The sequence below is a fragment of the Biomphalaria glabrata genome, chromosome 6 (assembly GCF_947242115.1).
Source record: "Biomphalaria glabrata chromosome 6, xgBioGlab47.1, whole genome shotgun sequence".
Lineage (NCBI taxonomy): Eukaryota > Metazoa > Mollusca > Gastropoda > Planorbidae > Biomphalaria > Biomphalaria glabrata.
This window is the reverse complement of record NC_074716.1, coordinates 6,125,001-6,140,200: the sequence shown is the minus strand read 5'-3', so window position 1 is coordinate 6,140,200 and position 15,200 is coordinate 6,125,001. Positions and strand designations below refer to the sequence as shown.

The 15,200-nt window shown below is 36.4% G+C and overlaps 1 long non-coding RNA gene across 4 annotated transcripts in view; it reads right to left on the bottom strand.

Annotated features, from left to right (window-relative positions):
- Positions 1 to 629: 629 nt before the first annotated feature.
- LOC106050227 (uncharacterized) overlaps positions 630 to 15,200 on the bottom strand; it is a 27,408-nt gene continuing 12,837 nt past the window's right edge. The window contains exons 1-4 of one of the 4 annotated variants that reach the window (XR_008778349.1): positions 9,625 to 9,818; positions 7,924 to 7,994; positions 5,368 to 5,440; positions 631 to 4,774 (exon numbers count right to left, since the gene is read on the bottom strand). This is a non-coding gene — a long non-coding RNA (uncharacterized LOC106050227). Of the gene's footprint in view, positions 4,775 to 5,367; positions 5,441 to 7,923; positions 7,995 to 8,187; positions 8,288 to 9,624; positions 9,819 to 15,200 lie in introns of those variants that run through there. The other 3 variants (XR_008778351.1, XR_008778353.1, XR_008778350.1) reach the window with 3 other exon arrangements.

The window sequence follows — 15,200 nt, the reverse complement described above, 5'->3', positions numbered from 1 at the left end:
ATCCATTGTCTATTATGTCACACCCCACCAAACAGACCAATACGTTTTCTTATGTATTATAGTTGCAAAATTAGATATATAACAAAAATCTGTCACTAATATAAGTTATGTATGCTATAAATTAAATTTTTATATCGAGTCTACCCAACCAATATTCATCAATGCCAAATGCAATTATTTGTAATAATTATTTTAAAAAAAAGACAGGACTCTTATATGATAATCTTTTCCACTGTATCGCCCCGGCGAAGACATGACAGTTTTTAAAACAGAATAGTCAAATATGGCAATAGAGTCTATGTTATGAAGTATGAATAGAAAAATATTTTTTTTTATATTCCTTAGTGTTTTTAAAGTCAGCTTTGGTCCAATATTAAAAAGAAAAAGAAATATCAAGATTTGAGAATTCAAATAACACATACAACAGAATATTTCATGTTTGTTTGTTTTGTAAAATGGGAGCGGGCAGGGTTAAAACCCTCGACCGTCGATAAATCCGACTACAGTCCAGCGCGCAAACCGCACGACCATGCAGCCATCCATATTCATATATGGAAACACTAATGGAGCAAGGTTAGAGATCATTCACTTGTGAATTAAAATAACTTTATGCAAAAAAAAGTGTTGATAATTTGTTATCCAAGAGGGCTGAGGGCTTTGCACTGTCGTCGTGTGCCTCCTCAAGTGGCAGCTGAGACCCATGTAAGCCCTCCAGGCAAGCAATTTCAGCTGGAGATTGTGTCTTTGACCTTATTTTTTTTTTCTGACGCTCTTCTTATGCCAGCGCGGTTCTCATGTCGTCTGCAATTAGGGTGCCATTTTTCACACGCGCTTCTGTCTCCCAGGTGAATGGGTCGGTACCCCGACAAAATAGCGTAGAAATAAATACATATTAATGTGTCGTGCTTTATGAGACGATGATGAAAACCTTGTATTGATAATAAGTCTTTAATCAAAACAACATATGTTAAAAGTACATGCATTGTAAATGCAATAGTTCTGTTTTTAAATATGTTTTTTTTTTTCAATTACAATAAAAACATTATATTACAAAATGTACGTGATTACAATATCATAAAGCGGATATTTACTAAGATCATTAGAGGAATACGACCCAATTAGATCTTGTAGACATCAATAGTCAGGGAAACTAGGTCAGAGAAACTTGGTCAGGATGCGAGGTCAGGATAATGAGGTCAAGGAAACGAGGTCATGGAAACGTTGTCAGGGAAACGAGGTCATGGAAACGATGTCAAGGAAACGAGGTCATGGAAACGATGTCAAGAAAACGAGGTCATGGAAACGATGTCAGGGAAACGAGGTCATGGAAACGATGTCATGGAAACGAGGTCATGGAAACGATGTCAAGAAAACAAGGTCATGGAAACGATGTCAGGGAAACGAGGTCATGGAATCGATGTCAGGGAAATGAGGTCAGGGAAAAGAGAGTTGTGCTCAGGGGCGGACTGGATATCAAAATAGGCTCAGGCATTTCTATACAGTACAGCCCATAAATTGTCTATCATATGATGGGCCTTTAATTATAGGCCTATCTGTTCTCAAAATTATAATGTTATTTTATAATAATGTATCGAAAACTGTATGAATGCTCTATATCTTTATAATAAATATAGGCCTTATGTTACTTTTTAATCGCTATGTCTGTAGGCCCTAAAAGGATGAAGCCTACTATTAGCACTGTCTACGGATGTAGGCTATAACATTATTTTAAAAAATGTGTTAGATTAATTTAGTATTACACTGTAGTATAGATGTTTTTAGCATAACGCTCATAGAGCCCCTTATATATTAGATTATTATAAAATCTTTAACAAGTCAATGCGTGCCACAGTGGCATTCATGAGGCCCTTTAGGCCCATTTGAGTAACGGCCCACCGGGCATTCGCCCAAATGCCAATATAGCCAGTCCGCCCTTAGTTGTGCTTTTATGAGATCAAGGACAAAGAAGATTGATTAAACATTCTCATTAATGTACATAGCATCCATCTCATCGATTGAAAAAAACATATTGTAACGAATGTATTAATAAAGTTGTACTTGATGTACGTTTACAGGACCCTGATAATCCTAGAGCTTGCGTATCTTGTATTACTGAAGCGAGCTCTATGACTACACACATAGACCACGTCACGGGATAATTTAACAATAACCAACAGGATCAATGCACAGTAACTAAGTTCACTCGAGATGAAAAAATAATAAAAAAAAACCTTTAATACAGAATGGGCCACAGTCGAGTCAGTCATAAGAACTAGAGCCTAGCAGTAACTGACCTAAAAGTCTACAATAATATTCTCTAACTCAATTCCTATGTCGTCACTAGAAAATGTCGCGTTCAAAGTCTTTCTTCTATAGTGCGTTCCTGAGCTAAACTAAGCTAGGGGTTAAGTGGATTCCATCTCTCTCTCTCTCCTCTGTGTGTGTGTGTGTGTGTGAATAGCTCACTGAGACTGATTTTGTAAGCATTAAACCGTGGGGCCCTAAGCTATACTAGGGTAGCTTATACGTAAGCCCAGCGATGGCCTAGGATATATTTTGAAAATTAACATGATCTAGATTTAAATAAAAAAAAAACAGAATACTTTCAAGCGTTACTGAAAAACAAAGTTTGTAACAGATGCATCTTCAAATGAAAAAAAAAAGACTAGTGATCAGTCTAGAAACTGCCATCAAAGAACGAAGGCCAGAGAAACCGTGTTAGGATTAAGCCCAGTATGTAGAGTTCCCCTTTCAGACCTGTGAAGGCAGATGACGTCATCTGTTTCTGTGACCTACAGTTAACGAGAGTGTCATGTGGCCAGCACAACGACCAACCGCCCTTATTTTCCCCCAATTAATGTCAGGTACTCATTAGAGCTGGGTGGACTCAGAGGCGGCCAAAGATCCCGAAATTAAAAATGTCAGTCTTCACCAGGATTCAAACCCGGGTCCCCAGTTCAGAAGCCAAGCGCTTACCTCTCAGCCACCGCGCCTCCCCCAAATGTAGAAATGGATGTATATATTTTTGCTAGATTACGCCAGAATTGTGTGGACACAATCTCTTCGTAGCTAACATTTGTTTGTGTTTTCTTACTGCACAATTTAAGGTTTACACCTACCCCTATCCTCCTACAGAACGGAATGGTTGGCCGTGGGCAGGATTTGAACTCGGGACCATCGAAACGACTTTGCGGAGCGCACACCACAAGACCACGTTGTGTTGGGAGATAATCACTTCTGTTGAGAATGTTGTGAGTCTGCTGAGGCCTGATATGGTTGAAAGTCACGAATTCTAATTAACTTCGTTCATCATCATCATTATTGGCATCCTTCAGTCGTAGAACGACTATGGTTCATCTCAGAGCATATAGAACAACAAACTCACCAGAAATAAAACAATAAGATGCCTTGTGAATTAATATAATAAATTATTTAGATAAGAATGTCACAGTCCACTGCCAGATCTAGAAAAAAACAATTCGTCCTTTCCTAAGCACTACTGAAGCGGGTCTCTGGTCCGTTAATCTGTCTCTAAGCTATTTCCGTTCTAAGTTTTTAATGTACAGTCGCGTCACTAAGGAAATCCCTGATTGACCCCAACTTCTAAGCGTCTTGCTATTGGGTCATTACAGTAGTCAAAATATTTGTAGTTGTTTTTGCTTAGTAATCCCTGAGATTGACTTAAGACAGGAGTGACCAACCTTTTGGTTCCATGCGCCAAATAGTTACATTTCTGATTTAGATGCGCCATATAAAATTTTAGCTTCATTCCTTGAAAGTATGGTAATTTGTACATATTTAGTTTGTTATACACATTTGGGTACACATTTATTATACACATTTGTGTACAGTAGAAGCAGGGTTAAAAAGAAAAAAAACTTAAGTGTTTGTCCTCGTTAACATTTTTAGCTTGCATTTATAATTTTTTATATCATTATTATGTAGAAGTTTTAAATTTTAATAAATGTATAAACACACAGGCAATATATTTTTCAATTTGTTATGCTCACACCAGATCTGTAGTATTAAGGGTTAATTTCTGTTCATGAATGAAAATGCTTACTGGCATCAGTATCTGACAGGCATAAGCAAGATTACAGTTTTAGTAAACTCTTCCAGTTATTGAAGGCTTAGTTTACTTTAGTTAATTTGTATTTACGCAATGCGCCACTTTTTGGCGCATGTGTCATAGGTTGGCCACCCCTAAGTTAAGATATTGCTGCTGCTCAGCATTAGACGTTCATAGCTTCATTAGCTTTAATTTGTCTAAACACTTTTTGCAAAGAAGGAAATATGTCTAAAGACACATTTTCACAGGTCAACATATATGTATAACCACTGATGTCAGCATTGGGACACTGGGTTATACTGCTGATTTTGAGTTTAACGCAAAGAGCAGTTCTTGGGAAGATGTAAACAAAGCCTTTCGTGGCATCAGTCTCAAGAAAATTCGTTGATCGAGTTAAGAAAAACAGAGTGGAGCAGAACTTCGTGTTTACTCCGCCATTTTCTAGTCTTTTTAAAGCCACAGCGTGTTGCTTCAAGTTCTTGCTCCAGAGGTACGGGTGGTTCAGAGTAGCCGTGGATTCTTTGAGCACGTTTTGTGAGACCGTGGCGTCTGTGTGGACATGAAAACAGTCATTAGCTCCATTTTCATTTGGATCTTCGGTGGTAATAAGGACTTCTAGACTGTCGTGAAGCGTCCTTGGGGCGTCGTTTTTGTCTGGACGGTTGCTTACAAGATTATTACCATATATATCAAGTGTTGCAGCACCTGCAAGAGATAGAACTTATTTGTATTATGACTTGATAACCTATAAAAAGTCTACAGACTAACAGAGAATTCACTAGAACTTATTTGTATTATGACTTGATAACCTTTAAAAAGTCTACAGACTAACAGAGAATTCACTCTTTCTCTCCTAACTGACGATACCAACGTTAATTTGACCCCACTAAATTAAATTGAATTTTCGTTTTATAAACTTTAATTTCTGTTATATAATAAACAGAGCATGCATTCTTCTATAATTATATACCTAATATAACGTTTCCTGATACCAAACACAAAAAAGGGACTAAAGTTTAAACATAAAAGGGTGGCGGAGAACTAATGAGTAAAATAAATAATTCAATGGGAACGTAGAAAATAATAACGGAAATAAAGGTTAATGTAATGGCCAATAAGATAATATTAACTATTTTGTTACTGTCATTCCACTACTATTGCAATCTGGCCTTGTGTCGGGAATGGAATGCTTTGAATAAATTATTGCTTGAATAGATATCATTGCTCGATGTCTGTCAGATCCATTCGCTCTACCAAAAAAGTTTCAATACATGAGCATATCTACCCCTAAAGCTTACCTATCTGAGACCCGATGGGAATTGGAATCCTGTCTACGCTGTCCATTGATGAAATGTTACATAGTTGCTAGACCTACAACGAAATGTATCAATAGAAACAAGATTATAAATAGAGTTTATGCAATAAATGATTAACCATTCAATGATTTTTTTTTTCGAATAGCTCGTTGATTTTGTTTCCTGTAACCTGTTTGTGCGAAGCAAGATTTTATGTTGAAACAAAGTCAAAATAGAAACAGGCTTGACACCACACCGGATATTAAAATTTAGCTTACCAATATCGTGCCTGATATCAACAAGTTATGCACTTCAAGGACACAATAGCATAAAAGTCATCAATCCATATATATATATTGTTATAACCCTATTCGCGACGCAAAAGGGTTAACTGTGTGTGACCAGCTGACATATGTGACACAGGCCAGTAATACAGTTTAGCGTGCTATATTGAAAGGCAAGGGACAGTACTGGCATGAACTTTGCACGTGAATAGCGCCCGTGTTATGGTCATCTGATCATAAGCCTGGCAGACCAGAGACAAAGTGTGTAGGAAAGCGGCAGTTCAAGACCGGAGAGCGTGGAGACCGGGACTGTTAGTCAGCCATGAAGTCGGTCCTGGTGCAGTCCTCCAGTGAAACGTACGAGTCCAGGAAGAGACAGTTTATGAGTTTAGTACAGTGATATACGGTCTAACGTTGTAGTAGTTGATTGTGTTGCCAATTGTGTCGTATTGGCTGTTTGATTTGACCCTTATTAAAGTACCAGATTATTTGGAGCCTTGTTGTCAAGTTCTTGATGTGTTGTGTTGTGTAGCAGTGTTTATAGAAGGCCTGAGTAGGAGAGATCGTAACACTATATATATTGTCGTATCTATATTTTTTTTTATTAAAAAAGTATTAGATAGCAACGTAGAGTACCTCGAATGTCATAACCTTTGATAAGAAATGTTAGTTATTTTTATTTGCGTCCAATTGTACTATCATCAATAATGTTTTTTTTTCTTTTAAAACACATATGTTTATCTCCCCTCTTCTCTATCTCACTGGGACCAGTCTATTGCTATCCATGAGCTAGCCAATCATCTAAAACTCAAGGCATTGTCGGATTACGGAAATGAAGAGCCAACGTTTCTCTGGAAAGTGCTTTCGCCCAACAGTTTATAACTGCATCTTCTTTATCGCGAAATTTTGACATTTGATGTTCATGACTTATTAAGTACATAGCTATTGATACATTGATATTTATCACCTATTTTTAGATTTATTTCATCATTTGACCAATTCAGCGACAAATATAGAAACCAAAAAAAATAATTTGTTAAATGGAAAAAAAAAAAGGGGGGGGGGTTCATGGGCTAATTAGACATGTTTCCATCTGGAAATCCCCCCATCCCCTTTCTCCGAGCTGAGCCAAAGGATTATGGCGACAGTATAGAAACAAAGAGTACGTAAGTTGTGAGCGACCCCCTTCCCACTCTTTTTAGATAGATCGAGAAAGAATTGTGTATCATCAAGACACTTGTATTTCACTTTGAACGTTAGATGGTTTTTTAATTACATTTTGGCCAAATTTCGAACATTAAAATAAAAAAAAAATTCACAGAGTTGATAACAAATATTTATACAGAAATGCAGAGTGTAAATGTCTTTATGTGTGTGTATTTCTATATGGCCCGAGAAATCACGAAAAAAAATTAAACTCGCCAATGCTAAGATGATTATGTTTGCAATGTGGTCATTTCCATATTTCATCACGACGTAGTTAGTATATTTTAAATTGTAACTATTTCAAGTGTACCTTTTTAAAATAAAAGCAAAAAAAAAAAAAAAGCCCAATAAAGAGGTCAACAAATTTAAAAAGAATTATCATTAAGTGGCGAATAATCTTTCGTGTTTTAAAATATTTTTTACAATAATAATACATATTTAAACATATTTAACTCTTTCTCACCTAACAGACGATACCAACGTTGATTCCACCAGAGTGTGGTAAATAATTAAGGAGAGAAAGAGTTAAAGAAATTTTAACACATTTCAGGGGAAAAAGCCCAACAATCCTTCTCTTCCCCTACCCCAGCGGTTCTCAACCTTTTATGCTCGGCGACCCCTTTTTACAATCCCCCACTCTGCCGCGACTTCCCCACCCCCGCAAACACACATAGCAATAGAAGAATAGACAAAACAATCCATTTTTGGCGTCCCCTGGCGAATCGTCAATCGACCCCCAAGGGGGTCGCGAACCACAGATTGAGAACCCCTGCCCTACCCTAACCAACAAGCACATGTTCACATTTGCATACAACGGAACAGTGCAATTCAAAGAAAGAAATACATACCTACAGGTTTCAAAGACGTTAATTAAACACTTTCCATCACTTTATCACGATTACTAAAGACAATTAAGCCCCCTTATTGTGTAAATCAATTTACCTAAGGGTAATGAATACAAAAAGAACACTCTACAGAAGAATCTGGATCCGCCCCAGAATCTACGTAACCGATAACAATAATCTAAAAAGTTTATCATCACTTTTAATTTGATACTTAATATACATACTTTTTTTGGGGGGAGGCTAATAAAAAGGTCGTTTTTTGAAGATCCTGTGTATTTCGTAATGGTAAGAATTCCTGCAATACATTTAAAAGTGATATTATTTTTTTAGAGTATTGATTTGAAAGAGTTCAGAGTGTTAATTTCTAAAGATTATTGGTCATTCTGATTAGAATATTTTTCCAGTCTACTTGAATGACTAACGTTGATTAGGTTAATCAATGTATATAGAGAGAGCCTAGTGAGAGCTGCACTTGCTTGTTAACTTACCAAAGTGTTGCTAGATAACTAAGATCAAACTCTGGCTACATAATAAATTGAATTATCCTTTTAATAAGGAGTAGAACTTAAAAAATGAAGACTTAATCTAATAGAAGAAACTGAAACCATAATGATAGGATTATATTTAAAAACAATATTGAATTACATTTCTGCTTTAAGTAAACATACACACTTTAATGTTAAATAAGATTAATAATTAAATGTCCTTTAATGTTAAATAAGATTAATAAATAAATGTCCTTACATTCAGGGCCGGCCTTTCGCCACTGCAACCTATGCGTCCGCAGTGGGCCCCCGCACTTTCATAGGCCCCGCGCTAATTCTAGGTGTAAATGATTAAATTAAACCATAATAGCTTAAAACATGGTTCCTGCGCCTGCTAATTTTCCTGGAAATCTATTGAGATCATTAAAATCTCTTGGAAAACAAGTACTATTGTTATTTTATTTTTTAATATTTTTATTATTGTCACTCGATATGGAATAATCCACTCCTACTCGCGATGAAAAACAAAAAAAAAGGGCATTATGCAATACCCGTAACAGTAGCATCTGGTGAAAGAAGCTTCTCAGGTCTCAAACTAATCAAGAATTACTTGAGGTCAAAAATACACCAAGACAGATTGAAAAGTTTGGTAATTTTTTGCTATTTTTAAAAAATGATATATAGCCTACTGTATGACTTCGCTACACGCAAGGCTCGTAAAGTAAAGTTAATTTTATCGTGATTTTAAAACTTAGAGAAAAATGAATCTTACGTAAAGACGAATTTATGTTTTAAAACGAAATCTTAATTTTCACCTATTATCTTTATCCCTAACGAGACGGGAACCCTCGCGCAATAGGGCCCCGCAATTGTTAGGGCCGGCCCTGCTTACATTTACATAATAGTTAAAAAAGAAGTAGCCTGATACCAGATTTTCTTGGCCTCGAATATTATTTGACTTAATGTTATTCGTAATAAGCAAAACAATCACAAACTAAATGTAAACGTATATTTAAAGCTAATTGTCAACGTAGCCAGACTTCAGCATTAATGTCTTTCAGCTCTTTGAGTTCATGTTTCTTGTTTTCCTGTAAAAATTCTGTCGCATATAAATTCATAGATTGACCAATGTCTAGTCAATGAATGAAACAAGTAAAACTATGACTGAGTCACTGTGATCTATGACTTTATAATAACGTAAGAACTAGAATAGATATTAACCTTACTCGAACCCCAACCAATCAATATTAAAAAGCAAATACAATAAAAATAAATAAAAAGGCATATGATTCTGCAAACTTAATGAAATTATATGATGTTTTGCCTTATTATGAAAATCCGTGGATAAAAAAATACCCACTAATTTTATATTTATAAAGAGGCTTAGGTGTACACTGTACCACATTCATTCTTAGTAGAGTCTAGAAATCTATGGCCTACCTCAGTTAGTCCAACAAAATCTAAGAAATTTTAATAAAAAGTAAATGAAACGTCAGTTTATTTTTAATGTATAAGCGTTAGATCTTCATCATTGTCATATATAATCTAAATTGAGAGCAAATATAATTTTATAACAATAAAAATGTATTTTAAAGTAGATCTAGACTACATAACCTAGATTTCACCTAGCCTTGAGATACATAGGCCTACTCTTACCTATGGACAAGTCATTTCGGAAATTTCCGATAATAAAGACATTAAAAAAAGGAAATCCCGATAAAAATGTAACAAAAAAGATAAATCACTATCTTGACCTAGAAACCTGGTGGAATATTAGTTAAGCTATAGGGCATGGGCGTAGCCAGGGGGGGGGGTTGGGGTTCAAACCCCCCCCTGAAATAAAATCCCCCCCCCCCCCCGAAGGGGGGGAGTCGGAATTTAGTGACTGATTTTTTGCTTTGATTTTGTTTATTTTAAGTGAGATTTTAATACTAAACCATCACTTGCCCCAGCACAACCAAAGGGGTTTTCAGTTTAAAACCCCCTACCAGGGGGTTCGAGTTTAAAAACCCCTACCGGGGGGGGGTTCGAGTTTAAAACCCCTACCAGAGGGGTTCGAGTTAAAAAAAAACCTACTAGGGGTTTTGAGTTTAAAATTCCCTACCAGGGGTTTTTGCAGTTAACTCCCCTCTTCTATAAAACAAAACAAAAAAAAAAATGCAAACGAAAATCCCCTAATTCCAAGAGCACAGTTAAGGAAGATTTTGATTTTAAAACCCCGTCTAAAATTTACGATAAACCCCCTCTTTAATAAAAAAAAAAAGCAGCTAATTACTCAATCAAAATGTTATGAGCGTGGCTAAATTGTTTTGACTCAGTTTTGAGTTTAAACCCCACTTCAGCGGGTTTTGAAGGTAAAAAATACCTCTTTAATAATAAAAACAAAGCAAATTATACACTAAAAATGTTATGAGTGTAGTCAAAGGGGTTTTGAGTTTAAACTCCCCTCCAGTGGGGTTTGAGGATAAATTTAAATACATCTTCAGTGTAAGAAAAAAAAGCAAATTACGCACTCAAAATGCTATGAACGTTGTCGAAAGGGGTTTTGAGTTTAAACCCCCATTCAGAGGGGTTTGGTGCTAAAAATACATCTTCAATATAAAAAAAAAAGCAAATTAAAAACTAAAATTATTTGAGCGTAGCCAAGCCAATCGGGGGTTTTGAGTTTAAACCCTTCTTCTACAGATGGCTTTTTTTTTAAGTTTAAAACCCCTTCAGATGGTTTTGAGTTTAAGATCCCCCTACAGAGCATTTTGAGGTGGAAAACCCCCAACAGAAGATTTTGACGTTAAAACTTCTCTTTTTGATATAAAATCTAAAGCAAACTACAATCACTTAATTCCAAGAGCGTATTCAAGAGAGGTTACACATTTTTACCAGTGGCAGGGCTCCATTAATAAACTGCAGTGAATAGTCATCTACCGAAATCGAAAAACACTAAATGTAGCTCAACAAAAATGGCTAACACAGATTTTAGGAGTCAGTTATAGAGATCGGGTCTAAATCAAGGAAATCCTATGCCGAACTGGGAGTCGACCCCTTAGTAAGATTGTGAGAGAACGACGCATGGGGTTTGCGGGACATGTTCTCCGACAAAATGAATTAAGCATAAGAAGAGTTGCAATGATATCCTAGTACAACTTGACGCCACTCATTCATGGAGTCCTCATAGTAGGTGGGAAGAGGCTTCAGACATTACCAGTGACAGATTTTTATGGAAACAGCTTGACGTCAAATGCTCCGAACGGCGTAGGAGGGTCTAAGTCAGTAAGAATATCACATTAGGTTTTTGAAATAAAACTTTTTAATAGAAGGAAAATGCACTGTAGATACCTCAGAATATGCATTTTGTTGGTTTTCAATATAAGAAATAGTGCTTGGCGGCGGGGCTTCGCCCCGCGATGGGGAGCTCCTAGCGCTCCCCCAGACCCCCTTGCTAGTAATGGCGGGGAGTCTACAATTTTATGAAAACAGCTTGATGGCAAATGCGCCGAACGACGAGGGAGGGTCTAAGTCAGTAAGAATAACACATTAGGTTTTTGAAATAGAACTTTTAATAGCAGGAAAATGCACTGTAGATACCTCAGAATATGCATTTTGTTGGTTTTCGATATCAGAAATAGTGCTTGGCGGCGGGGCTACGCCCCGCGCTGGGGGAGCTCCTAGCGCTCCCCCAGACCCCTTTGCTAGTAATGGCGCAGAATCTACAATTTTTCCACTAACTCATGGAAGAACCTATTCTAGGGCACAATAAACGTCTTCCGAAAGAATGAAGGGTCAGAATGTAATAAAGATTTTGTACGCACACACACACATAAATAGATATAATTTTTTATTTCGCAGGGGGGGGGGGGTCCGGGGGGGTGAGAAAAAAATTCACCCCCCCAAAACCCCCCCCCCCTCCCCGAAAAAAAATCCTGGCTACGCCCATGCTATAGGGTATTGAGATGCTTATGTTTAAAGATATGAGTATTTGAAGAGTGGATGTATAATGTGGATATTTAAAGAGTGGATATATAATGTGGATATTTATAGAGTGGATGTGTAATGTGGATATTTGAAGAGTGGATGTGTAATGTGGATATTTGAAAAGTGGATATATAATGTGGATATTTGAAGAGTGAATGTGTAATGTGGATATTTGAAGAGTGGATATTTGAAGAGTGGATATTTGAAGAGTGGATATATAATGTGGATATTTGAAAAGTGGATATATAATGTGGATATTTGAAGAGTGGATGTGTAATGTGAATATTTGAAGAGTGGATGTATAATGTGGATATTTGAAGAGTGGATATATAATGTGGATATTTGAAGAGTGGATATTTCAAGAGTGGATATATAATGTGGATATTTCAAGAGTGGATGTGTAATGTGGATATTTGAAGAGTGGATATATAATGTGGATATTTGAAGAGTGGATATATAATGTGGATATTTGAAGAGTGGATGTGTAATGTGGATATTTGAAGAGTGGATATGTAATGTGGATATTTGAAGAGTGGATATATAATGTGGATATTTGAAGAGTGGATATATAATGTGGATATTTAAAGAGTGGATATATAATGTGCATATTTGAAGAGTGGATATATAATGTGGATATTTGAAGAGTGGATATATAATGTGGATATTTGAAGAGTGGATATATAATGTGGATATTTGAAGAGTGGATATATAATGTTGATATTTGAAGTGTGCATGAGTAATGAGTTCATTGAGGGACAGAATGTCAGTGGTCTTGAAGAATTTTTTGCCGTTGACAAATTGGTTCAGAAATGCACGAAAAGAAGTACGACACTTAGAAAAAGTTATTTCTCAACCAAAATCACATGCGACTTATTATTTAGAATTAGATGATGCAAGTTGATTAGAAAAAGTGATGTAGCAGCGACAATCGTAGACTTCGAAGGAAATTTTGCAGAGTACCGGGCATTTCAGATAGAGAAGTGGTCTTTACAACAGGTTAATGCTTTCAGATTGATCTCAATGAAAGAGGAACAATGTTAAAAAACTTTTCAGAAAGTCAGCAATTATTTATACTGTAGTCTATGTAGGCCTTTATTGAGAGTACATTGTGTCAGCAATTATTAAACTTATAGTCTATGCAGACATTAATTGTGCGTAAATCGTGCCAGCCATTATTTAAATTATAGTCTATGCCCACATTAATTTTGCTTAAATTGTGTCAGCTATTATTAAAATTATAGTCTTTGCAGACATTCGTTGAGCGTACATTGTGTGTATACATTGTGTGTGTACATTGTGTGTGTACATTGTGTGTGTGTACATTGTGTGTGTACATTGTGTGTGTACATTGTGTGTGTACATTGTGTGTGTGTACACTGTGTGTGTACATTGTGTGTGTACACTGGGTGTGTACATTGTGTGTGTGTACACTGTGTGTGTACATTGTGTGTGTGTACACTGTGTGTGTACATTGTGTGTGTGTACACTGTGTGTGTACATTGTGTGTGTACATTGTGTGTGTGTACACTGTGTGTGTACATTGTGTGTGTGTACATTGTGTGTGTGTACACTGTGTGTGTACATTTTGTGTGTGTACATTGTGTGTGTACATTGTGTGTGTGTACATTGTGTGTGTACATTGTGTGTGTACATTGTGTGTGTACATTGTGTGAGTGTACATTGTGTGTCTACATTGTGATGTATTGTACTAACGTCTAAATTGTTGAAATATTGCTGGGAAAAAAAACAACCTAAGCCTGTTCTTTTTACGTCCATTCATTGACATGTGTCCCCCTTTCTCTTCCCAAATATCTGGTCACATTAACAATGCTATCTCCATAAACATTGTATCTAATATACAAAAACACTTACAATTTATTTATGAAACTTTATTTGCGAAGTGAGAGGCGCGATGCCTGAGTGGTAAAGCGCTTGGCTTCCGAACCGGAGGTTCCCAGGTTCAAATCCTGGTGAAGACTAGGAATTTTTTAATTTCGGGATCTTTAGAGCACCCCTGAGTCCTCCCAGCTCTAATGTGTACGTGATTTTAGTTGGTCGTTGTGGCTGGCCTCATTAGCTAACAATGTGCCACAGACGTTGACCTCACCTGCTTTATAGACTGCATGGTCTATTGGGGAACTTTATATAAAAAAGCAACTTTTACGAACACTCATAACTTGCGTTTGATTGAGGAATACAACGTGAACATTGCGTGTATGTTAATTCTTTTTTATTAAAGCACTCTCCAAAACCACCAGTTAAAAATATTTGGAGGGAGGGGGATGCCAAGTATTTTTTTTTTCGTAAAATGGGAGCCTATTGCAAAATCACTATCTTGACCTAGAAACCTGGTGGAATATTAGTTAAGCTATAGGGTAGATGTTTGAGACAAACATCTATAAAAAAGCTAACAAGATCCTCGACATAAAGAATCACCCTTTGTGTCAGGATTTTGTGATTTTTCCATCACAAAAGAGATACAAGACACCGATCGCAAAGACAAACAGACACAAACACTCTTTTGTTCCTCTGGCAATTAAATCATTGCATAGGAACAATTTGATATAAACTTTGTCACATGTGAATTATGACTGTAATTGTTGTGAATGTACATTTTGGTTTCTTATAGTTATAATGTTTTTTTTGTTTGGTGTAATGCACAAATTGTAAGACAAATTTCCATACGGACAATAAAGATTATTATTATTATGTTAGAAATGTCTGAGATTGAATAGTGCAGTGCATACCTCTATTTCTTCTGTGCTTGTTTGTCGGAATGCGCTTTAGGCAAAGCTTATCTCCCGTTATCAGAGTCCATTTTTCAATATGAAAAAAAAAAAATTAATGAATTACGACTAATCAGTGTTTCCCACACTTTTTTCCTCAACGGGACATTTCGCACATTCTGATTATTCACTGAAATACATTGCTTATTTTTTTTTTAGAGAGGTTAATTCACTCGGTAGCATACTAGTTAATTATCCCATTAGATCGTGGAACTCGTATCCAGGCCTCGTGGAACACCAGGGTTTCGCGGAACACAGTAT